A 27,137-nucleotide genomic window follows, 5' to 3' on the forward strand; every position below is an offset into this window, starting at 1 on the left:
TAAAGATAGAAGTCCAACCACATCAGTCTACTACTGCAAACCCCCTGAGGGCTCCTCACTGCCCTTGAAGTAAAGCACCAGCTCCCTTCCTTAACTTCTGAAGCTCTACACAACCAGGGTCTGCTCACCTCTGGAACATCTGTACTCCTTCCTCATTCAGCCAGGCTGCTCTGCCTTCTGAAACAGCAATCTCATTCCTGCCTCAGAGTCTTTGCACGTATGGTTCCCTCTGGAACACTGCCTGCAGCCTCGGCCTGGAGCATCTGTCTCCAGGTTTCCACTTGGCTGGATCCTCCATCTAATTTGAGTCTCGGTCAAGTGTTGCCTTTGCAGAGGCCTTCCTTGAATACCCCCTCTAATATAGACCTTCCAAGTCCTTCTTTATTTTTTTCATGGCACTTCTTGATATCTGGCATTCTTATTTATTCAGTCCCCTCACAGGCAGGTTTCATGAGAACAGCACCATGTCTGCTGTTTGGGCTGCTGTGTCCCCAGTGCATGGCACGTAGTAGATGTTCAATATTTAGTGAATGGATAAGTTGCTTGGATACAAAAGTGTTATGTGTTGGCTACACTTTACATATTGAAGACCTTTCCTGAGAGTTATGAGGAAAACAATATTCGTGTACTAGATCAGACAGTCCTAGCTACTTCCATCATACCTTGATGGTGTCAGCCAGTGGCTCTCAACCAAGGGCAATTCTGCCCCACAGGGGACATTAGCAAGTGGGAGGGCACTAGTGGGTAGAGGCCGGGGATGCTATTAAACATCCAGCAATCCCCAGGACAACCTCCTCCACAGAGAATTATCTGACCCAAAATGTCAATAGTGCCACAATTGAGAAGCCCTAGTGTAATCCTGTAAAATTAATCTTCTTAGTATGAAGTGATGACAAAAATCACTCTTTAAAATTTAACATGCCCTTCAAGAAGCATCTGGTCTCAGTCAAGGCTCTGGTTAGCATTTGATTCACCCTCAAATGCAAGAAAGAAGAGAACCAGCTGTCCAGCCAATCTTTATATTCCAGTCACTGCAAAAATACACCCACAATCAAACATCCTATGTGCTCAATTCCCTCCACCCCTTTGGGTCTTGACTATATAAGGTTCTGACGTCATCATCAGGACACTATGACATCACAGGGCTTCCTAAATGGAAATGCAGTGAGTCCCTGGCAGGTGGGACAGTCTGGTTGCCCTTGACACCTGCTCTACAGTATGCCTGATAAACTGACAAAGAGGAGATCCTAACCAGCCTTTTATCTAAGCACCACCCGAAGGAGCCAACAGAGTGAGCTGACATCAGTTTTCTGAGCCTTGTACAGGGAAGAGCTGCCCTCGAGGGCTTGAGGGGGAAACTGGGTCAGCAATCGTGTCCCTTCTTACCTTTGTTCAAATCCTTGATCCTGCACCTGCACCAGCTTGCTTACGGGAGAGCATAAACGCACAGGTCCTACTGACTTTATACAGATCTGTAATTGGGAGAGAAGTTTCCGGTATTAGGAGAGATCTTTAAAATGCAAACCCAAGCTTGCTCAACCGCCAATTTAATAGGAGATGGAATTACTAGGTAAAAACCACCACTGATTAAATATTGAAATCAACCCTGTCTCTGAGATGGTAACTGGCATAAATCTGTTTTCCATATTTTCCACATTTGCTTCCAACAACTCTCCTGGCATCTCACAATTAATTCTAGGGAGTCCATTTTCTTGGTTTATGAAGAGGAATCAATGAACAAATAAATTCTCCTTTGAGCCTGTTCGTTTATAGCCGTGTGGCTCACATGAAGAGCCTGTGGGTTCCCTGAATAACTCAGCAAACGTTTACTGCACACCTACTACCTGACAGGCGTGTTTCACGCACTGGACACATGTCAGTAAGTGACACAGACACAGCCTGAGCCCTCAGAATGCTTCCAGTCCGGGTGCTGCGGGCATTGCCTTGTGGGTGTGTCATAAATGAAGGCTTATTATGAAAGCTCTTGCACTGTTATGCTGCTGTTTTCCTTTTCTTATTCCTCAGGAAAGACACATCCATGCCATCCTCTGCTGGGCAGTCTCTCCAGCCAGTGAGGACGAATCAGCAGGGGACAGCCCCCTTCTTTTGGTGGCTAAAGAAGCATTTGACCAATGCAGCCCAGCTCAGGGCCCTCGCCTGCAGGGGAGCTGCTGTGAGTGGAGAGTGTTCTGGGCGGGGAGGGTGCCAGGGTACACACCAACGTAGGCACTGCTGATAATTGCCGAAAGAGGCCTCAGAAGAAAAGGACATCAATCTATGATCTGATTGGTCTTTCATTCTAAAGTAATATTCTTTAGTGTAGCCATTATGGAAAACAGTATGGCGATTCCTTAAAAAAAACTAAACATAGACTTACCATATGATCCAGCAATCCCATTCCTGGGCATATATATCCAGAGGAAGCTCTAATTCAAAAAGATACATGCACCCCAATGTTCAAAGCAGCACTATTTACAATAGCCAAGACACAGAAGCAACCTAAATATCCATTGACAGATGACTGGATAAAGATGTGGTGTGTATATATAGATACATATATACAATGGAATACTACTCAGCCATAAAAAAGAATAAAATAATGCCATTTGCTGCAACATGGATGGACCTGGAGATGGTCATTCTAAGTGAAGTAAGCCAAAGAGAGAAAGAAAAATACCATATGATATCACTCATATGTGGAATCCAAAAAAAAGAAAGAAAAAAGAGGATACTAATGACCTTAGTAGACAACCTCAGGAGACCGGAAATGGGGGCAGGACATCCTGCAGAGGGAGCTGTGATTTGGGAAGGGGAAATTCCAATTCCTCCTGGGAAGGAGGCTCTAGGCAAGAAAATATGCAGGAGCATCTTGGCAATCAGAAACCAGTGGACCAATATCTGAGGTCTTCAAGTTTTCCAGGGGTCTATGAAATGGTTAAGAATTGAAAAAATATACATTGGATTTTGGTTCCCCCAAAAAACCTGCCGACATTTAAATTAATAAGTGCTTAACTAAATGTCTATAAAACCTTGTTAACTGTTGACTTTGGCATTCATAAAAATTTAATTACATTCTAAAAACAATCTGAGGCTTAGCTTTTCTCACTTCAAGAGAACTCCTAAGTAGGCACAATAATGGCCAAGAAATCACAGCCAGGCATAAATTAAATAAGCTTAGAGCCAAATAATTTCAAGAGCAAAATTACTTTTAAAAAATCTTTCTGATTATTTCATGGAGGGGGAGGGAGAAGGACTTAATGTGGAATGTGGGAGCATTTAAATAGGCTTGGTGCAATATGGGGTGAGACCTCAAAAAGCAGGAGTCATTTAGGTGGCCGCAAAGATCCTAAGAGGCCCCAGGGAGTGGAGGATTGGGGCGAGGGGGAGCAGGAGTACAACTCATCTCATGTGGATTAGCTGCTGTTCATGGAAGGCTGATGATAGGGACAGGGTAGAGCTGGGTGAACTTACCCAGAAAGGATGGTGGTCTCCAACTGTCACCACCCCAACCCCCAGGGATTGGGACCAGCAAACCAGGAACCCATAGAAGACAGGATGATGGGGAGAGAAATGCCCCTTGAAGGCGGAAGGGAAGAAGGTGGGGAGGTGGCCCCTCAACCTCTACAGGCAAAGAGAAAAGCAGACCCCACGGCTCTCCAGACCCCGTCAGACTGAGCCAGGTCCAGGACTGGAAGTGTGTGGCTGCCATACGACGTTATCCAAGGCGCCGTAATGCTCAACCAAAGGATAGTTTAAGTAAATCACAGAACATAAACGCAGTGGACCTTTATGCAGTTAGTCAAAATGATAAATGCTGTAGCAGCATAAAAAATAGTACATGAAAGCGTGCTTTCTGAAAGAAGCGATATATACAAATATATTCCATTTGTTATTCCAATGGCAAAAAAAATATATACAAGTAACAGAAGACTAGAAGAGAATTCATACAAATTAAAGTAGTTGGGCGATGAGAGTGTAGAGTTTCCCCCCTCTTTCTACAATGTTATGTTTCTTTTGTAATTTAAACATATTTCAATAAGGCATAAAAGAAGGTGAATACAGAAAACAAGGCTCATTGAGCTTAAATAATAAGACCTAAGGTCAGTAGTGACACCCACTCTAGATACTCCTAACTTCCTGCACAAGACTCTCAGCCAATAAAATAGACTGTGCTCATATGCAAAGCTACGTGGATGTCTGAAACACCCAGCTCTTTGGAAAGCCAGGTTCCCTTGAAAATCTCCACGATTTGTTTCAATCCATCATTTCCCGTGGATTTTCTTCACCTCATTAGCTCTTGGACAGGCCAGCTGCAGACTGAGATCGTCTGCAAGTGATGAGAACCAGAGGCCTTAGAACCGTCCCTCCCTCCTCCCACGCATGTGCTCCTCCCCGAGCCCCAGGGACTGCCTGTCGCCACCAGGCAAGCCTGTCACGCGGCAGGTCACGTCTCCTGCCTTCCAGCTCACAGACAGATGGTTGGCGGGGCCTTGGCTCAGACAGAACACATGAGCCCTAAGGCACCCACAGACATGGGGGTTCTCACCACCTGCCAGAGGCCCCCTGCCTCCAGCCACCTCAGATGCTCCCTAGATACTCCCAGGAAACCACGAGCTCGGGGCAGTGTTCACGTCTAAGGCTCCTCTTCTTCATCCAGCCCCAGAAAAGCACAGAACTCAGGACTTCACACAGGGCCCCTGACAGGTACCAGCTACAGTCAGGGGGTCGCATGACAGTTGGACTTTAGAATGTTGTCTCCGGAGACGCCTGTTTCTGGGGTTGAGAGGGGCTATGCTGAGTTCTTCCAGAAACTTCTATAGCCTTTGCAGAGGAGCACTCTTTGGTCCATTTTAATACCAAAAATCATTACAATGACAAACACTGATTATCCAGCAGGTGATCACCTCTGTGCTCTCTGTGAGCCCTGTTACTGCCTCTCCAACCCCAGCCCCTTCAAAAAAAATAAAAAAATAAAAAAGAAGCTCGAAGGTCTTTTGTCAAACAAATGATGTTAAGCAAAAATTCATTCTTTTCCTCGTTTTTAATTCATCAAAGACACGGCAATGTCACTACCAATCAGGGCTTCAGATGGACATGAGATACCAGGGCTATAAAAATGAGACTCTATCACTCCAACCAAAAGCAAAGAAACTGGATTTTAATTTGCCTTTGAAACACACAGTCCTTGGCTTTGAGAAGCTAGGAAAACAATGTGAATAAATTCATGCCAAACAATTAACTGAGTAGCTCCCCACCCTCGTCCACTGTTCTGACATGGCTACCAATTAAGGTTTTCAACCCTAAAGGGAATTATAATGAATGTGTGCTAACCCTCTGGTGAACAGAGAAGACACTTAATAAATATTTGTCAAATTAATGAGTGGTGACCTGCATTTTTTTTAAGACTCAATTTCTACAGCACACACTCCCAGGCAAGACTTCTAGAACGTGATCACACAAGAACCCCTAAGCACAAAATTAATCAAAATTAATCACAGAAGTTCCTGCTGCTCCAGGAGGCTGGTGACACTTGAGATGACAAGGTTGGTGGGGGGTGGGGAGGAGCTCACCCTAGGATGGTCTCTTCCCCGTCAATGCTTATTCAGTCTCTTCTCTTGAAGAAGTTTCCCCATTTTGAACCCTTATTGGGCCAGACTGTGGTTACTACTCAGTTGGAAACCAGTGCCACACCAATTTGATGCTGGAAGTCTTTAGAATGGAGATCATTTAGGGTTGGAAGAATGAAGGGGGTGGTGAGGGCGGGAGCCTACAGAACAGTGAAGGGTATGGGGTAGACAGAGAGGAAAGGAGAAGGAATTCTTGATGGGAGACCAGTTTAAACAAAGACCCAGAGACAGAAATTAGGCAGAATGTTTGGGCAACTACACAGAAATTGGCCAAGCCACAGCAGGGGTGGTTTAGATGGCGTGCTGACTGATTCTACTCTAATTCGTCTGCAAATCCACATCAACACACACCCTACGCTCTGTCTAGTATATGGTAGCCCTAAACTATATAAAATTTTGGATTTTTAAAAAAATGAGTCTTATATTTGTCACTCATTGGGCATATAAACTACTTAAGAGTTTGAAAACATCTCATTTTTTTTTTCTAACCACCACAAAACTTAGTCCCTTGAGAACAGAACCCTTGAGAGCTGTACCAGTCAGGAAATGCTGAAAGTTGTGCAGCAGTGGAGTGGCCTGCTCAAAGGAGGAGGTGGAGAAGATTCTGGAAGCCGCGGGTAACAAGAACGGGAGGGAGAAGACAGGGGGTTGAGGGACCTTTCGGTGAACAATACAACACACAGGTGGAGAAAGACGATCCTTTCAGTGACACAACACATGCTCCGATGTTAGGCAGTGAAATTTCCTGACATCATTCCTGCTCCTTTTCGTAGAATAGAAGAAAAATTAAAATAACTAAATAGAAGGCTTCCCTTGAGTCCCCACGACATGGGGTTCAAGAGCCTTCTTCATTAAAGGAAACTTGAAAATTCCAACCTTGCCTTTCCTGGGGCTATCATGGGGCTCACAGGGTAAGCAACCATCCTGGTTTCAAAGGACCGAGGGGTTTCTTGGACAGGAGATTTCTGGTTTTAAATGGAACAGTTCTGGGCAAACCAGGGTGAGCGGGTCTCTCTACATCACATCCCTCGGGTGAAGGAAAGCTGACTGTTAGCACACAGAGCTTTGCTAGGGTTTTCCCATTATCCAGATTTAAAGGAACGGCGGACACCACAATCCCAGTCCCTCCGCAGGCTACAGATGCCCAAGGTCAGGTCAGTGCCTCGTTCCTCAGCGTGTGACCTATGCGCTCATAGCAAGGGCCCCACCTTGCAGCTCCTAGGGGCTGAGCCCGGTAGAAATGCAGAATCTCAGGTGCCACCCTGACCTGACGCATCAGAACGTACATCTAACCAGACTTCCAGGATATTTCTATACACACTCAAGTGTGACGAGCACGAGGTTTGGGGATAAAATCCGTTCCTGAAGTGTCCGTGAGTCTGTGCATGTGCTTATGTCCTTTATCACTTTAACATCAGGGGAAACCACCCAAAAGTGGTGCCAAGTGAATTTCAGCTTTTGATTAGCAAGGACAGCATCACAGGGCAGGAAGGCCACGGTGGATACTGGCTGAGGTCATTTTATTTCCTCTCTTCAGTCTCTCCTCCAGATTTCATGAAACAGCATAACAGGCCAGGACAGCATCATGGATTCGGCAGCTGCTGTGTTTATTAGACAGTGTTTCTCACCCGCGGCAGCATTCACATTTTTGTGGCCATCATTCCTTGCTGGGGCAGGGGTGGGCGCTGTCCTGTTCACGGCAGGAGCTTCAGCAGCAACCTCGGCCTCAGTGCAGGAGACGGCAGCAGCAGCCCCGCCCAGCTGTGACAGCCAGTCCTGTCTCCAGACACTGTCCAATGGCTCTTAAGGGCCAAAACAGCCCCCAGCTGAGAACCACCATTTCAGACACAGAGGAGACACTCAGGGCGACAAGCACTGAAGGGAGACATTAGGGCGCTTCTGCCTGCAAGGGAGTTTGTTCAAGTCTGGAAAACTAGGCCACGCCAATCCCTGCAGGCTCCTGGAGAGAAGAACCAGCTGGGTGGCCCAAGGCCCGCCCCATGTCCAAGGCGACGCTGTCTGTAGAGACACTAATGAAGACAAGCAGTCCCACTGCCATCGGCTCGGGCTGCCTGCCCCTCCACTTACAGCTGCTCTTTATTAGGATTTAACTGCAGAGACGAGGAAGACCTTTCTGCCTTTTTATTAGAGTGCCATGCTGAATGGTTTGGATGATTTCTAAGAGCACTGTTTTAAAAAAAAAAAAAAACCAAGACTGGGTAGTTTACATTCCAATCAGCAGAGTAAAGCATCAGGCTGAGTCCTCAGCCTCGTCAAGTAAGGCATAAGGCCCCAGGCACTGGCAGCTCTGTTCCCTGGGATCCGCAGCCCTGAGCAGCCCCAGGAAACTTGGGGACAGGGGAGAAGATCCCACCCTGACCATCAGGCCGGCCTGAGCCTCACCCTCCCTCGAGGCATGCAGAGCAGGTTAACCACTGTATTTTGTCTATTTAAAGATACATGAACCATCACCCGACCCCCAATTTGGCATCTTGGAAATCTGATTCATCTTGCAACGTTACAAATGCCGTCAGCTGGGTGGCAAGTGGGAAGCAACCATCGCAGCCGGATCAGGCTCCAGCATCAGAAGCACGGGCATAACACTCTCCGCAGGGCCTCGGAAGCTGGGAAGAAGCAGAGGCGGACTCTTCAGGCCCCTAGGAGATAGATGGTCATGGAACACGGGTGAAGAGGTGTGTGTGTGTGGCAGGAGGATCAGATGTCTCCAGAAACATCCCCGAAGGAGGCAGAGGGGGCCAGTCCTACAACCATGCTACTCAAAGTGTGGTCCCTGGCCCAGCAACATCAGCATCACCTGAGGTCTTGCAAGAAATGCAGATCCTCAGGCCCCACCCCAGACCTACTGAACCAGAAGCCCTGGTAATGGGGTCCAGCAACCTCTGTTTCCACAAGCCCTTCAGGATAGTCTAATGACACTCAAGTTGAAAAGAGTTCTTCTATATATGTGGCTTCAATCTACAAAGCTGGCTTAAATCAAGAGATCAGCACCACTGGCTTTTATTTCTTTTATGGATTCTTTTAAGAAATGCCACATCGGCGACACTCTAGATAGGGACTAAACTGCATGTGGGGAAAAATGCTGCTTAAATACTCTGACTTGAAATGTCAAATATGAAGAAGTTTCAGGAAGTGATTCCTCTTCCAGTTAAGTTCAATTATATCCCCTTTACCTCTGTTCACAACATATATATTAATGTACACGTATGCCTATGTGTGTATCTTCCTTTATGTGTATGTATAATATAAAACAAAGTACGAAAGAGTGTTTTGAGTAAGTAAAACTTAAAATTTCTAAGTATAAGCGAGTCGTATCGTTTTGGGCAGTCATCTTTTTCTTTTTCTTTTTCTCGGCGCTTCACAAAGTAACAGCACCTCCTCGGGTAGATGGAGTCTTAGAGTCAATAACATGCATATTCTGCGATCTGATTTTGCTCGGGCTAACCGAAGTCTCTTGTGATACAGTTTAATCCTTTTCTTCAGCAAGGCGAGACCGCGGTCAGTCTATCTTCTATGCAGGGATCTGTTCCACACGCCGAGATGATTAATGGGCCTCTTCTCGGCTTTATTTTCCTCCGCTAGGCTCCTCCTCTGACCCCTTCATCAGTCCCATTTCCTGATCCTCTCAGCATCATTGTGGCTTTGCTCTGAATTCCCTCCAGCTCACTGATGCTTCTCTTCAGTTACAGGGTGTCTGCTGTAAAGTATGGGGTAAGAGGCCAGGCAGAGTTGGACATCTGGACCACAGCTGTGCTCTGCTGGCAGAGGCTGGCTTCAGTCCCTGAAGATGAGCTGAGTTAGGGTGTCCATGAGAGCCTGCGAACCAGAAACAAAGCTCCCTGTAGGACCGAGGACCCCAAAGTTCTCAAGTAAGTCAGGAAGCCAAAGAGGGCAGCAAGGGTACCAGCACAAGCAGCAGCCGGTCGTGCCACTTACACTGCCAGCCGTCAGCCCCTCGACCTTTCAGCCACGTTTCTCTCCGGGGCCTGTGTGAACTCCGAGGTCCTCTGGTGACCCAACAGGAATTGACTAGAGGCAAAAATCGTTACTTTGCGGCCAAAGACAACCGAGAGGGAAACGGGACGTGAGCCTGTGTGGCTGACGTGGCCAGGGAGCGGCAGTGGGCTTAGCCCTCTGGCCTGGCCTCTGGAAGCAACCCCGGCCTGGAGAGAGAGAGAGGCGGTGCCTTCATTTCCTTTGGGCATCGGAGGATTAGAAAGTTCCTTGCAAAGACAGACTTCAGGGACCTGAGGCATCCAAGCAGAAGAATGGCTCGGCATTGAGCACTGTACGTGGTGGGTTTTAAATACTTAGAGGTGACCGTTCAAAGTATTCACTGAATGAAGGAGTCACACATGAAGGCGTGGATCTTAGAATCCAAATATGCAAACTTAAATAACTTGCAACATGTAATTGATTTGTTCTCGGTTGTAGCAGGGTGAGGCGGAGGGAGGGTGGTTGCGTTTGGTTGGTCTGTGTCGTCCCTATAAGAATGGAAGTTCCGAGGCACAGTGTTCAGCCTTGTACCACCAGCCCCCAAAGAAACGAACCTGCACCAAACTAAATCTGCTCAATTCACCAACGAATCCATGGGTTCAAAGACCTCCTTCTAACTTAGACTGAAGACGCTCAACTGGTCAGGTTGGGGAGAGGGGTGGAAAGGGCAGGGAGATGTATCAGGACCACCTCAGGAATTTGTTTAAATTACATATAATATTTAGGATTAACAGATACACCCTACTATCTACAAAATAGACCAAAAGCAAGGATCTACTGCACAGCCCAGGGAACTGTATTCAATATCTTCTAATAACCTATAATGGAAAGGAATCTGAAAAAGAATACATATATATATATATGAATACATGGATAACTGAATCACTTTGCTGTATACCTGAAACACAACATTGTAAATCAACTATACCGCAATAAAAAATGCAAAAAACACTTAATTTTGTAAATTACATATAATGGCTAACACTTAACCACGCACAAGGTTGCATTTTAAATACATAACCTGTTGCAACTCATTTGATCTTCACCTGTTGCAACACCCTGATGAGGCTAGTTACTGATACCATGCCCGCCTTACAGATAAAGAGACTGAGGCAGGCCCCACACAAATGACCACCGTGTCTTAGATACAGCTGGATTGGCAAGATCCTATAACTGAGAATAACTGCCCTGGGGAAGGGCCACAAACCCTTCAGTGCATCAGGGCAGAGACAGAGTGGAGAAGCCCTGCCTTGGCTTATCTAAGCCAGCGCCTGAACCCAATCAGCGGTCATCTGCTGAGCTGGGTGTGTGGCACACCCAAACGCACAAGTGTCCTCTACAATATCCCCCAGAGGTGGGACATGTCCACCAGCCAGCTAAGCCAGGGGAGGAAATAAATGAATAACATCAATGCAGCTTCTTCCCTGCAGCTCAAGTCTCTCCTCCCAGTACACACAAACCATCTACAGTGTAATTTCTTCCAAGAACACACCGGAGACTGGGAGTAAATTAACAAGCCTTGGTTTGCAGTGTTTTCTTTCTTTACCATTTGGAAAACACAGACAAAAGTGAACGTCCCTGGTCTTTTGCCATAATCTCCCTTCCTTGTGTTCTTTAAAAATCCTACTCAGCAAATCCACAATTTCATCTACAAGTCTCTAGGCCATCTTACTCATCTGGGCCAGGAGCACAGCTGTCAGGTAATGTGAGTCAGAATTTGTATTATTCCTTGGTGATCTCTGGAAATGACTTAATCCCCGTCTCCTTAACCCACACCTTAGCCTGCACTTCGAGAAGCAAAGCTGTGCACCTCTTACCACCCCACGGCTAAGCCCCATGCCCAGATCCAGGGCCCAGAAGCAAAAGGCAACACAAGGACACACATACAACCAAAAGAACAGGTTCTGCTGGGGAGGAGGTTGGCCTTGAAACTGAATAGGACCAAGCGGCTTCACGATGATTTTTTGCTGGGTACAGTGACCTTTCATTCCATATTTATTTGGAAATGCCCTTTAAGCAGCAATCAACAAAAATGAAATGCTTCAATGGAATAAATTAGATAATGCAGGTGTTCCCCAGTGGTAAGTTGTGCCTGAGGAATACAGGGGAACACAAAAGTGGCTCTGCCCTGGAAGGCCACCATCAAGTCTGTCTATTAGACTAATAGGTGAATCCTGAGTCCTTGCCACTCTTGTCAATCAGACCCTCGAGGACCTAAAACCAGGCTGACCTGGGCAGGAAACACGATTATTTCCAGAATTGAACCCAAACTACCAGTTGACATTTCATTTTAATTCGGTGTGGAGCAGGGGTAACTGCAGTACTTGGGTGCCCGGTAAGTAATTTACCATCTTACTGGGGTTGGGGGGGTGGAATCCCAAAGGTCGGGGCCTTCTTTCTGGAGAAGGGGGGTGATTCTAAGCTTCCAGTCACAGCTTGGTCTTTCTGGTGACTAGCCCTACCTCCAGGAGACCTCTTAGAGTCACCTCGTTAGAACAAAAGATGCTCCTAGTACTTTTATCACTCAGGGATTCACAAGGATTTCAGGAGCCCTGTGCCAGAGATGGGATCAAAAGCAAATATTAGAACAAGGGATGCTCTTAGTGCACTTACCACTTAGGAAATTACAAGAATTTCAGGAGCTCTGTGCCAAGAACCAGGGGCAGAGACCAATATATGTACTTTCTATTATCTCGCAGATGGTAAATTTTATGTTTTCTCAACCACAATTTTAAAACGCTGCAGACACAGGTACAGATAAACGTATTATTATCCATCTTTAATTTTTTTTTCATAAGTGGGCCTGTGAGAGGGTGATTGCACCCTTGAGAGCCTTGCTGCCTGGCTTTGAGTGGGACCACCTTGGCAGATGAGGTTTTGGACAGCGATGCCCTTGAGGAGTCCTGGGTTCCTGGAGTCCTGGGTTCCATCTCTCGTCTCTAGGAACCCATCAGTGCAGATTGGAAACGCGTTACATAGCTGGATGGAGTTGCAGGGGGACCATCCAAACAGGCTTATGAAACAAGAGTCATTAACAAGAAAACTCAGCTAAAGCACTCTGTGCCAAGAGCTAGGCTGCACAAAACACGGCCCAGAAAATGTCGAGATCAAGTCCCAAACAAAGTGGGTTTCTCCTAGAAGGCAATGGGGCCCAGGAGAGACAGAGCGGGAGCCACCGGGGGCATGCTAACCTGCACCGTTAGAAACTTTCAAAGGAAGGGAGGAAGCAGGAGTGAACTGGATCTTCATGGACTTTCTAGCTCCAGAGTGGGCAAACTACCCACCACATGGGCCAAATCTGTTATCGCCTGTTTTTGCAAATAAAGTTTTATTGGAACTCAGCCATGGTCACTCATTTTGGGGTTGTCTACGACCATTTCTGCTACAGCGGGAGAGTTGAGTAGTTCCCACAGAGACCATATGGCCCACAGAGTGGAACATTGGCTCCCTGGCCACTTCCTGAAGTTTGCCGGCCTCTGCTATGGTGGAAGAACACAGCGTCCTACTGCAGGGGAGAGCACCCGCTCCACCCCTTATGCCAGAGCCACCAAGTTTTCTGCTCCCTTTTGCTTTCTCTGCCATTCCATATCCTAGAGCAGCCAACTCCCAGCTGTGCACATGATGGCACAGAAAATCCCAAGCCGCGGAGAATGCAAAGGCATTTACAGTTGATTTTAGATGCTAATAGGAGTCCATCTCCTTCTACTTCCCCCAGCAGCTTTACCTTCCTAATGACGCGTGATTCAGGCTGATGTTGAGAGGCATCTGCGCTCCCAGAGCAGCCCCACTACCCCGCCCGCTGCAAGGTGGGAAGGCAGAGGCAAACTCAGAGATGACGGCTCTGTGGCCAGTGGTCAGGCCAGGAGAGGACTCGGCAGGCTCCCCCAGTGAACGCCCAGGGAGAGGCACAGGGGGTTGAAACTTACTCTTCAGCCAAGGGCCTGAAAGATTGGTGGGGTCTACCTCTCGGGAAATGCTGCGGCATCTTGGAGCCATTGAATCCAGAAGGACTGTTTCCTGTGGACAGTTCCTATGGTCCAGGAACTCAGGAGACTTACAGACAAGGGAGGGAGACCACAGAACATCAAATAACACTACAGGGGAGAGAGACAGAGAGACAGAGACAGAGAGAGAAGGGCTGTGCCAGAACAGTCAACGAGAAATTGCCAACTAAGGAACCTCAAATCTTCTATGGAATGAAAGAAGGTGTAAGAACGCTTTTTTTCTTAATGGCCAAAAGAGAGGTATAAACACGTACTATGAAACCAAATGAGGGGGAGACAGCTTCTAGTCAGAGTAGCCCCAGAAGGCTTTCTAGAGAGGTGAGACCATGGACTGGATGTTGGAATGTGCAGGACTCTGCGGCCCATGGCCACACAGGATGGTCAGTGGCTGTCTACCCTGTCATGGATTCCAAAGCATCACCCACCAGAAGTTGTTCTGCTGGGATTCCTCAGCCGCTTCTCCATCAGAGCTTCCCCAGGCTAAAGAGTAAGAGAAGCAGCAACAACCCAGCCAGTGAGCTCTGCTCCTGAGCCAGCCCCAGCCCTTTCTTGTCTGACCATCAAATAACCCCATAGTGTAAGCGGATCCCCATTTCTGGCACGGTATCCAGCATGCAGTAAACTCTCCGGGAATTTACATTTGTGTATTCATTGGCTAATTTTTTGTTTATTAAGTCGAATAATTCCCACTTTACAGATGGGGATGGGGTTGTAAGGTGGCTAGATTTAGCAAATAAAAATATAAGACAATCAGGTAAATTTAAATTTCAGATAAATAACAATGTTTCGTTTAAGCCTGTCTCAAATATTGGGACATTAGGTGTCCTGTATTTTTCTGAAGCAGCCCTAGGAAGCAGGGGGTGTGGGTGAAGAACTTGCTTAAGGTCACACAGTTAGGAGATGTCAAAAACACATTCACGACCAGGTATCCAAACTCTACACCAGGTTTGATGGGCCTCTCTGTACGCTATACCACGTGGCCTCTCCCTTCTTACCCTCCTATAGCCCTTTGAATGCACCACTGTTAACACGTTTAATATACTGCATGGTAGTTTACAAGGATACATGTTGATTTCCTCCCTTACAAAATAAACTCATCCTCTTCTTTATAACTGCTTACAGTAAACACAGCTAACTGTCTTCAGGAATCCATCCTCCTGTTCATCCTCAGTTAAAGAAACCCCAGTTCTTAGCTGGGCACAAGGCCACCGGGGATAAAGACTACATTTCCAAGGAACCCTCCTACACTGTTGATAGGAATGTACATTTGTACAGCCACTATGGAGAACAGTACGGAGATTCCTTAAAAAACTAAAAATAGAGTTAACACATGATCCAGCAATCCCACTCCAGGGCATGTATCCAGAGAAAACTCTAACTCAAAAAGATAAAGGCATTGCAATGTTCACAGCAGCACTATTTACAATAGCCAAGACATGGAAGCAACCTAAATGCCCACTGACAGATGACTGGATAAAAAAAAAGTTTTTATATATATATATATATATATATATAAAATATATATATAATGGAATACTACTCAACCATAAAAAAGAATGAAATAATGCCATTTGCAATAACATGGATGGACCTAGAGATTATCATATTAAGTCACATACCATTTGATATCACTTATATGTGGAATCTAAAAAAATTATGAAATCTAATTACCTCCCCCACCAAAAAAATAAATAATAAAATAAAATAATTTTTTTAAGTTTTAAAAAATTATACAAATGAACTTACTTACAAAACAGAAATAGACTCCCGGAATAGAAAACAAACTATGGTTACCAAAAGGGAAAGAGATGGCGGTGGATAGGAATAAATTAGCTTGGGATTAGCGTAGACACACTACTATATATAAAATAGATAAACAATAGGGACCTACTATATAAGACAGGAAACTATATTCAACATCTTGCAATAACTTATAATAGGAAAGAATCTGAAAAAGAATATATATGTGTGTGTGTAACCAAGTCACTCTGCTATACAGTTGAAACTAACACTGCACTGTAAATCAACTATACTTCAATACAAGACTACATTTCCCAAGATCCCTTGCAGCTATGTAAGGCCATGTGACTAAGCTCTAAACAGGAATTTTTCTAAAAGGGGGAAGCATGCCCTTCCTCTCTGCTTCCTCTTTCCTGCTGATGGAAATGCAATGCAGTGGCTGTCACTGTAGCAGCTCTCTTGGACGACAAGGTACTATGGGGATGAAAGCAACCCCCAGCAGAGCATTAAGACTCGAGAAGACTGGGTCACAAACACGGTGGGACACAGTATCAGCCCTGGACTACTTGCAGATTTTTTTCTACCTAATTTAAGCCAGGGTTCTTTTGGGTTTTCTATGCTTGGAGCTGAATTTAATCGTAAGTAGGCAGGCAGGTGCTGAGGCACCTGAGAAGGAAAAGTTTGTTGGAAGGATGCTTGCTGCATATCTGGCCAACTCCCTGTACTCTCAACGGTAGCCTGTGAGCTTCCTCCCACACTAACGTCTATGAAATACATGGCCAATAACTCACAAAATCCTTGATGGAGAAACATGTGTATGTAGCTTTATGCTTCTGGGGAGAAGGGGAGGATGGCTGGAAAAAGAATATTCTCTTTTTCTTGGATATCCCCCAGAAATTGAGATTTTAATGGTGTTTAAAGATGACTTATTAATAATATCATATTGGACTAAATAGGCTAGGATTGCAGTAACATGAAAAATCAAAAGACTTCATCACAAAACTCCTACTGTTATGTAAATGTACCACCACTTGGGAAAATGACTAAGTATGAGATTCATTATAAGTAATGTTTTCATCCCAACCTTCACAGCCCTTTGAAACTTTCAATATATGACCCAATTTATTAGCTAAAAGAAACAAGATCTCTAGAATACTTAAATCACAATCACTCATAAATTATAAATCATGCAAATATCTTGTATTAATTTTTAAAGCTCTGAAATTCTGAAAAACTGTCATGACCCTTAATGCACTTCCTGGCGCTACTATCATTTTATTATATAATAAAACTATTGAATTAGCGGTATTCATGGTAAATATATGGAAATAAATGGTAGTACGTGTACATCCATCAGAGTTTTCAGTTGCATGTAATAGAAACTAACTCTGATTTATTTAAACAGAAATAAAATTTACTAAATGGTTATTGAGTGGCTCACAGAATCCTTAGGAGGAACAGAAGTAAAGAGCCAGGTGGAGCCCTATAATTATACCACAGAACTAACCCAGCGAGGACAGCGGTGCTCGGACCCCCCCCACCTCCCGCAGGGTGTGGCTGATGCAATCTATATCACCAGCACCCCAGACCCTTGGGCACCATTTCCAGAACGACTGCCATTGTCCCTTCTGCAACCTGGACACCATCACTGCTGTTGCTACCATCCTCAAGAGACTAGACCCAGTATGGTCCCTACTTCTTCGGGTCACCGGCTTCTCATTCAATGTCAAGAGCAGGTGCATATGATTAGGATTTTCCAGCTCCTGGTACCCATGCCCCAGTTGCAATGGAGGATAGGAGAATCCCACATCTGGTTATTCCAGAGCTGAGCTGTGTCTCATAAGGGGGCAATTCCCTGTACAGAAGACAGTTCTTGTGGCGGGTAACCACAGAGACAAGAATCCATCACAATACAACTTGGTCAGGTGTCATTTTGTCAGGATGATGACCTGATCCAAACTACTGTCCTGGTGTTTTCCCCAAGTCTGAGTCATTCTGGAACACCTGGAAGTGGTTTTATATATAACACCTTATTTTTCCTACAGTTCCAGTTCTTTTTTCTGCTTTGTGATTTTTATTTCCAATTTATTTCCAGCTCTGTGTACAGAATAGCAAAAAGTTAGAAACAGAGCCTTAATGTGCGCCAATTAATTCAAATGAATTAGGGTAGATTATAAAGTAAGATGTATACCAACGTAAGATATAAATACTATACTCAGTTATTGCAAAGACTTCACACATTTTAAAAACTGACAATCGCTGCCAAAACAGTAAAGCAGGAATAATTGCATGAAAGTGGTTTGGAAAACCTTTTAACTCTTCCCATTCCAAAACATTCATGCTCTTTTCTCTTACTATTTTTCTCTCTACTGTTACATAGTTTGGGGATTCTTTTTTCCTATTGCAAAAGCAAGATGTGCACGGTATAAGTAAGAAAATACAAAAAAGACAAATATAAAAAGTCCACAGTCTCATCCCCCAGTGACAAGTACCATTAGCTTGATGCCAGTGGCTTTGATCACAGATTCTAGGTTTAAACCACCTGAGCTAAGACCCCCATAACCTCGGGCAAATTCCTTGACCTCTCCACCAGTGGTTTTCTCCTTTATAAAAAGAGGATGTTAACATCCCCTGTATAGAGTTGCTGTGGGGATTCAGAAAAATAAAATCTGCCAAGATGTGAGCAGACGCCTGGTAAACAGTGAACTTTGGAAACATTGGCTATTATCTCAGATCCTCGTCCACGAACCGATGTAATTATTTTTACAAAAATGGCACATTTTATCAATCTTCTATTACTGGACACCAAGGTGGTCTCCAAACGTAACAATTACGATCAGCCCAGAACAGTAATTATTTGCTAAAAAAAAATTTTTTTAATCAGTAATTTTAAAATAGGGAGGAAATCATAAAAAGAAAATTCAAAACTCCTTTTTGAAGACATTTGTAAGATACTGTGAAATTGCCCCCATGGTCCACCAAAATTATCATCTCAGATGTACACCACTATCTCATAAACACACACACACACACACACACACACACACACACACACGGTGCTTGGGGAAAACAATTGTCCACTCAGCCAAACACTTTGGAACGCATCTCCTGTGATCAGTTTAAGGAGCAGAGTCCTGCTCTGACCTGGCATTTCCCGAGCTCGGGAAATGCCCTCGCACCAGCTTTGCCAGGAGTTTCACCGCTAAAGTAGGATCAGTGGGAAACGCATCCTGTGTTGCCCAGCAATGCTGCTGTCAGGCAGGCTGCCCTCTCGGGTCCTGCAGTCACCTGCTGGCTGGGACCTGCCCAGCACCGGCGTATGCAAACAGCAGCCCTGCACAGATGGGATCAGGAAGGATGACCCAACCACGGGTGCAGCCGGGGGTGGGGCAGACGGATCACCAACAGGAGTTGCAAACCCCGGAGCCCAGCAAACCAACGTTGCCCTGGTTGACCTGGAAGCTTCTTGCTGGCTGTCTACACCTCCAGGAAGCCCACTGTCATCTGGCACTGCGGTGGGGGGGCGGGGACGGAAATGGGAACTAAATCCATTCTGGATGTCTGGATTTCTCTCCCCTCCTTTCTTTGGCTCCTTGCCAGCCTAGGACACATTTTTCTAGTGACAGCTGGTCAGGAAGATGAAGTTGAAATGGCGGCTGGACCATCTGGTAACCACCCCCCGACAAAGCACCGCCTCAGAGCCTGGACCCTCTGGACCTCTGGACCCTCAGAGCCCCTGAGGGGTCTTGCCCTCTTTCATCTCTGCTTCCTGGAAGCCCAGTTCTGTTTCCAAGTAGCGCTGGGGCCCTTCAATCAGCCTCTAGATCATGGTACCCTCTCTGGACTTGAGATAACCTTGCACTCTCCCCTTGAGCTCCCTCAGTGATCCCAGAAAGGGGACAGAACCAAGGCCTGGGAGCCAAATTAGCACCAATGCTCCATGAATTGGCCTCAAGAACTGAAGGAAGTCCCTGATCTCTCAGGAGTGCGGGTAGGAAGTTCATTGCTCCCAGGAAGGTAAATCCCTGTGTTGTTCTAAGGATTGGATGGGGTTTGGCACCTAAAGCAACATCACTGGGCGGTGTAGAGAGAACACACGGCAAACATTGTATTCCCTCCCCCTTCACCCAGTCTCTGTGCATCCAGAGCTGAGAATCGGTCAAGCACTCCTTCCGCGGGCTCTGGCAGAGCTATTAAACGCGGGGTTTTAAATATGGCTTTAAAATATGGCTTTGCCGACAATGTTGAGAAAGTAAGAGGGCTGTTACCCTGCCTCCTATTTTATATATTGAAACCACCCTGCCTGGCTTCCTGTCTCCCTGTCACTTCTTAATTCAACAGAAATGGCCACACACCCAAATCCTTTAGAGGCAAACCTCTTGACAGCTGCTTTGATCACTCCAGGGAGAACTTTGAAGGATGCCCTGTCAGAGGGAGCAATTTGCTGGGAAGAACAGCCTCCATACTTCCGTCCTGGCAGGTTTTTATTACAAACTACATTTGCATGGAAACAGGATTTGTTCATTCTTGGTTCCGAAGCGCATGTTTATTGCCCCCAAATAAAAGCATAACTCTCCCCAGTCACTCTGATCGGGTGACATTTGGCAACATCAGACAGAGGATGGCAGGGGGTGGGTGCCAGCCTCCGTGTTTTTTAACGAGAAACGGGGCAGAGCCTGTTGGCAGATTTCGAGCGGACATCTCTGCTACGGGAAGAGAGGGACAAAGGGAAATGTCCCCTGAAAGGCTGTTTAATTTTTAATTAGCAGAAGGAATCTAGGTCTTTGTTGTTGTCACTGGCTATGCCAGCACTTTACAATATTAATACAGAAGATGTCATGCCCACCCCTCAGTCCCTGGGCAGGGAGAAAGACAGGCAAGGGGGGCATGGGATATTAAGTACTGTCAGTGAAGCACTTGGCATCAGCGGCTTGTAGCGTGTCCCCCAAAGACAGTGATTCCTATGGAAGGAAAAGGCGAGAGGTGGACCAGGCAGCTGGCGGACTGCACAGACGGGTCTGTAATCCCTCGCAGCGCTCAGGACACTAGGAGAAAGGGGAGGCTGAGGAAACCAAGCTGCTAGATGTGCGTGGAGGACAAGGATGTGCTTATATGAAGCCACACCAGGCATGGAGAAGACAGGAAGGCCACACACAGCATTTGTACAGAGACTGGGACTGGAGAAAGAGGGTCACCTGGTTTTTTGGTTTGTATTTCTTTACTCTCTGCTTTTCTGCGTTTTCCAAGTTCTCCTGACTGAGCGCATAATTCTTCTGAGATTAAAAAATAATCATTTGGTTTTATTTTTAAAGAAGCAATGTGTTCCTATGAGCATGGTCTCCAGGAAAGTGGGTATGGCAGGAGTGGGGGCTGGGAAGGGAGAGGGCAAGCAAGATCTCTTTGGAAAATGTATATATGGAGCAAGACATGGGATTGGTTTTTCCCACCCCCCTACCTGCCCCCTCCCCCACCCAAAAGTCCCAAAGCCTCAATCCCCTTCTGGGGTGGTGTTACGGACTCAATGTTTTTGTCCCCCCAGAATCCATGTTGAAGTCCTAATCCCCAATGGGATGGTGTTTGGAGGTGGAGTCTTGGGGAGGTAGCTTAGGTCATGAGGGTGGAGCCCCCATGAATGGGATTAGTGCCCTTATAAGAAGAAACATAAGAAAGATGATCTCTCCCTCGTGTGAGAACAACACAGCAGGAAGGCGGCCGTCTGCAAGCCAGGAAGAGAGTCCTCACCGGACATCAAATCTGCCAGCACCTTGACCTTGGACTTCCAGCTTCCAGGACTGTGAGAAAATAAAGGTTTGTTGTTTAAGCTCCCTTAGTCTGTGGTATCTCCTTATGGCAGCCCAAACGGACTAAGACAGGTAGCAAGAATATGGAAGGAAGGACTAGGGTGGGACGAAGACTTGGCTCCTACCTACGGATGGGAACGGACGCAATCACAGCTCATCTGTGTGTGCACCGCTGCCTACTGCATACCAGGAGCTCTGACCTCAGAGAAATCACCTCGGAGGTGGTCTAAATGCAGATTCCTGGGCTCTTCGCCATCCACTAAATTAGGAAGTCTGGGGTTTGGGCCAGTGTCTTAGGCCATTCTTGAGAACACTAATGTCTGAGGATCAGCAAAGAGACAAAAGACAAAGAAACAGCCAACTGTGAAGGACCTATGAGCAGAGCTTGCTCCCCACACAAAAGAGAGGGTATGATTCTGTTGTGGGGGGTGGGGGAGGCTTCTCTGAGGACTGGAGTGGACGCGGTGTCCCTGTGCTTCAGGGACAGGTAGACCTGTCACTTACAAACCACTGAATTGGTTGATTCATCTTTTCAGAACTCTTTCATCTACAGATTTCCCCTCTGTCTCATTTTTAGACGCCTTATAACCCTATTAACCTGTTGAAGAAACGGGTTTTTTGACCCATAGGATGATCTTTTTCTGGCACAGTCTGACTGCGTTACTCCCTTACCTCAAAGCCTTCCCCGACTCCCCATGCACACAAGTGGTTCTGGAACTTTAGTGAGCATGAAAAAGAACCTAAAATCTTGCTACAAGCCAGGTTCTCCAGGCCTTTCTCCAGAGAATCCGGTCCCATAGGTGTGTGCCAGGCACCCGGAATCAACATTCTCAGGAAGTCCCCTGGTAAACCTGAAGCCAGTGGCCCACAGACCACATGCACAGGAAACTGCCCCTCCCTCAGTTAACATCGAATAGATTATCTATATTAGCTTCCTAGGGCCGCCACAACAAAGTACCACAAACTGAAGGTTTAGAGCCCAAGAAACGTGCTCTCTCACGGTTCTGGATGCCAAAGTCTGAAAACAAGGTGTTGGCAGGAACATACCCTCTCTGAAGGCTCTAGGGAAGAATCTACCCTTGCCTCATCTAGCTTCTGGCATTGCCAGCAATCCTTGGTGTTCCTTGGCTTGGAGACGCATCACCCCAGCCTCTGCCTCCGTCATCACGTGGCCGTCTCCCTGTGCGTCTGTATCTGTGTCTCTTCTTATTAAAGACACCAGTCATACTGGATTAGAACCCACCTTAATGACCTTGTCTTAACTTCTGAGAAACTGGTAGACAGACAGACCACAGCCAGACCATACATAGATAGAACTCTGACCCACAATCTGTAGCCCATCCGGGAAGCCAACTCATTCTACAACAGCCTCCAAGACCTTCAAAACCTTGACCTTGGCCCTGCCTGCCTTCCCCTCCCCTATATTCTATTTTCCTTTCACACCAAAACTACATTCTGTGCTCCCAAAAGGACACCCACTCTGCTGTCAGAACACTGAGCACCTGACACGGAGAACGTCTGCGGGTCTCCTCCGCCGGATGCTGATACCGCTCAGTGGGGGTGAACACGATGTCAGACACACGTGCCTTTCCCCCCTGCATGCCTAGCACCGTGGCTAATGCATACAGGTGCTTAATAACACCTGTGCTTAAACTGCACAGCCAAGCATGTGCTTCCCTCTTTGTCCACCTGGAAAATTCCTTCTCTTCCTTTCAGACCTCACTCCATGGTGAGTACCAGACTCACCCAATCAAGGCTTCCTGACCCCACCCCAGGCAGGATTCCCTCAACATTTTGTATCCTTGTCTTTCTGCACCGTGCCCCCGAGATGGTGAGCTCCCTGAAGTTCTGGGGCGCCTTTTCCATTTCCCTGTCCCAGAAAGAAATACAGCGTCTGGCATTGTATGGGGTAAAGACTCAAAAAGTGTTTGCTCTATGGATGATTCCTGGGCCAAAAAACTCACATTTTTCCTGCTTCTTCCATAAGCATGCCACATCCGCACCCACACCCACATCCCTGCTGATGCCTGCAGGAACTTCCCGCGTGTATGAGCTTCTCGAAACACAATGGGAGAGAAGCTCTGCTTGCTGTCCAAGTCCATCTTTCTCCCCATCTCCTCAGTCTCCCCCTGCCTCTGTCCTGCTCCCTCTCTCTCTCCTGTTAAGCATACACAACATTTACCACCTTGAAAGAAACTCTTTCCAGCCATATGCTCTCCTCTCTCCACTGAGGTCTCCTTCTTCTTCTCGACTAAGCTGCTGAAAGGACTGACTACACGTGTCTGCACCCCCTCTCCATCCACGCCTTCTCCCTCCTCAACACACGGCCATCTGCCGTCTGCCCACACCGCCTCCCAAGGCTCCGGCGACTTCCTGGATGTTGAATCTAACATCCCCCTTTCCGTTCTCTTCTCCCATCACCCTCCTTCCTCAACCTCCTTCCCTGTGAGATTATCTCCCCTCCCGCCATCCAGACAAAACCAGCCTTCCTTCCTGCTTCCTCTCTCTCTGTCTCTCTCTCTTAGAGAACCTAGCTCTTATATGTTGGCATTCCCCATTCTCTTCTATTTTTTCAATCTTTCTATTCTCTCTGGATGACTTCATTTACTCCCTTACTTCCAATTATCACTCTTCAATAATAACTCCCAAATTTAAATGTGTAGCTCAGTTTCTTTCTTCCAAAGTATCTAGACTCATAGATCAAACCATTCACCAGGCACTTCCTTTGGCATCCCATAGGCATTTCAAACTCAGTACAACCAAAATGGAACCCACTCCCTCCTGCCCACAGCGTGCCCTCCTGCTCTGTTCCTCTTAGGGCAAATGGTAGCACCATCTATCAAGTTACTGAAGCCAGAAATCTGGTATCCTCACCTCCCCACTGCACCGCCACTCCCTCATCCCCTAGATCTGATAAGCCAAGGCCTCTCCAGAGTCTTCCCTCATAAAGCTCTCAAATTTGTGTCCGTTTCACACCCTTTGCTGCCGTTCGAGCCTTCAACAGCTCTCTCTCCTGAATCACCACAACAGACTTTAACTGGTCCCCTCCATTCCCCAGTCATCGTCATCTACTTTTGATCTGCTCTTCCACATCCAGGCCAACTGTCTCCATGAAAGGATAATTTGATGGCATCACACCCTTGATAAGATCCCCCAACAACCCTCCCGTTTCCTTCAGTGTAAAATCCAAACTCCTTAGCGAGACGCACGTAGCCTTAGCATCATCTGCCCCGTCAGTCTCAGCTACTGATCCAGCTTTGGGGACTCCTGGGAAGTTAGCAGGTCTAATGAAAACAGTCTACAGATTAAGGAGGTGCTCCAACCAAGTGACCTGGTCCCCACATGATAATCCTACAGTGAATCCACCAGGCAATAGCCACACCTGTGTGCAAAGACCTTCCAATATGCATTATAGTGCTTGGCTTTTAAATATAATCAATCAAGGATCACCAAGGAGATGTGCAGAAAGCCTTGGAAGACACAAAAATAAACAAGATAAAGGATTCTGAAGGAAACAGATAAGCAAGAGGTAGCAGAAAACTAAAAATAAATAAAATCCTTAGAAACTTGAGACCAAAATATTACATCCATGAAACAAGAGTGGAAAGCTATAGAAAGAGAATGGTTATAGACTAGCACAAGCCTTTAGGATTTAAAAATACAACCATTGAAATACAAAGCCAATAGAAGGGGTAGAAGACAAAAGATCACCCAGAAAGTAAGACAAAAATGACAAAGAGATAGGAAATAAGAGAGAAAAGTCAAGGGAATTGGAGAAATGGTCTATCTGAATAATAGGAGTGCCAGCGAGACCAGTGACAACAGAAGTGGAATAATCTCCAAAAACCTAAAGTAACAACACCTTTCAAAAATAAGGAATTTGGGTTTCCATCCTAAAGAGGCCCACTGGATGCCAAATACAACAAATGATAAAAGGAAAAAGTGATTCACACCAAGGCATAGCCTCATGAGATGTCATTAACACCTGCAATGAAGAGAAGATTCAAAAAGGTTACAGGAAAAGGAAAGGCATTGGACATCTCAGCATCCGTACTGGAAGCCAGGATACAATGGACGAATGCCTTCCAAATTCAGAGGGAAGAGGTTTCCATGCACAGTTAAATCAGTAGAAAATGGGGATCTAATACAGACATTTTTAGATAAGCATACTATCAAAAAATTGACCACTATCATATCTATCGCTGCATGACAAATCATTAAACCAAGAGACATTTATTATCTCCTATGTTCTAGAAGTCAGGAATTTGAGGATGCTGAGCTGGGTGGTTCTGGCTGGGGGCTTCTCATGAGGGAGAAATGACTGCATCAGCCAAACTCGCAGCCGTCTGAGGCTTGACTGGGGCTGGAGAATCCACTGCCAAGCTCATTCATCCAGTTGTTGGCTGGAGGCTCCAGTTTCTCACCATGTAGGACTGCTCACAACATGGCAACTGGCTTTCCTCAGAAGGGATGATCGGAGGGGGAAGGTGGTGGGGAGAAGCAGAAGGAGCAGGAGGAGGAGAAGGAAGACTGGAAGAGGAGAGGAGAGAACAAGCCAGAGATTCAGAAGTCACAATGTCTTTCATCCCTCAATCCCTGAAGTGACATGCCATCACTTTGGTTGAATTCTATTGGTCACACAGACCAATCCTGGTACAATTTGGGAGGGCACCAGTAGATGGGGATTATTAGGGGCTGTCTTGGAGGCTGGCTACCACATATCTTTTCTCAAAAAACTCCTGGAGGAGATGCTTCACAAAGACAAAGAAGTGAGCTAGACAGAGAGTGAAAAAGAGAAAACAGAAAACTAAAACTGAGAGCAAGAAAGAAAATCCTGAGGATGGTGAAGACAGGAGAGCTATACAGAGGACTTAGATGACAACTGGTCCAGATTGAGCAGAAGGACAAAAGGATCCAGGAAGGATGCCTCCAAGTGCTCACCTAAAAATGAAGCCAATATGTTGAATAAACTTATAGAGAAGATTTTCAACTCTGTCAGAATTGGGGGATGAATTGTGGATAGTTATAGAAAAATAAGCAAGATTTAAAAAAAAAAGAGGTAATCATTAACTCCAGGGAAAACAAACAGCTCTATAAGAAAGGGGTGGCCAGCAGAGAATACTGCTTGTCTCAGCTTTAAGTCATATTTACAAAGTTATAATCATGCAAACACTGAGCACTGATTTGACAAAAAGGATGATAACTATATTGAGAGGAAAGGGGGTAGGGAAATTCATTGTATGAGTAATGAGTTGGGGATTTTTTATAGTAGGAAGCCAAAATAATCTAAAACAAAAGTCAAGAAATTGGAAGTCCCAATGTGTTATTTATAAACATGGAGGTAAATAAGTAAAAGAAATAGCAAAAAAGACCTGAAAGTGTTTGCCCTTAGGGAGTATCAGAAATGGAGACGGATGGAGCAGGAAATCTGCTGTTTTTCATTTGAAGCTCAATCCTACCATTTGACTTTTTGACCACATACATACATTACTTGATAAAAATAAAATTAAGTTACAAATAAAAAGATTTTACTAGCCAAGCAAATCCTTCTATCAGCTTGTACTAAAGAGCAGCATATATTATCAGCATATATTTTACTATCTGGACCTCAAATTGTAGAGAAGATATTATCTTAGAAGAAAGTAACCAGGATGAGTAATTCAAGCCCACCAGGCAGCCTCGGACTATACAGGGCTGCAGTGCTGTCCTCCCACCTGGCTGAAAAAATGCATTAGTGCTCATTAAGTCAAGCACCACTAATTGCTTTTTGACCAACTGCCAGCTTTGTGGCAAGATACCAAAAACAGGGACAAAGGCAGTTTTAGAGATGACAGCCCTTTGTAGCCTCTTTCCTGTGTGGGATATAAGAGACCAGGAAAAAACATCTGATTTCTGAAAGGTCCACAGAGGCACATCAAATGCAATTATTGCCCTGCAGGCTTTTTGAACAC

The 27,137-nt window shown here is 45.8% G+C and overlaps 1 protein-coding gene across 18 annotated transcripts in view; it reads right to left on the reverse strand.

Moving 5' to 3' along the window:
- SLC39A11 (solute carrier family 39 member 11) overlaps positions 1–27,137 on the reverse strand; it is a 348,535-nt gene that overhangs the window by 290,828 nt on the left and 30,570 nt on the right. For 13 of the 18 annotated variants that reach the window (XM_072939516.1, XM_072939514.1, XM_072939511.1 and 10 more), the window contains one exon: positions 1,387–1,472. The exons of the other annotated variants lie outside the window; for them this stretch is intronic. The gene's annotated coding sequence lies outside the window, so the exon portion shown is untranslated. The remainder of the gene's footprint in view (positions 1–1,386; positions 1,473–27,137) is intronic. 18 annotated transcript variants of the gene reach the window in all.

Source organism: Vicugna pacos, chromosome 16 (assembly GCF_048564905.1).
Source record: "Vicugna pacos chromosome 16, VicPac4, whole genome shotgun sequence".
Classification (NCBI taxonomy): Eukaryota; Metazoa; Chordata; class Mammalia; order Artiodactyla; family Camelidae; genus Vicugna; species Vicugna pacos.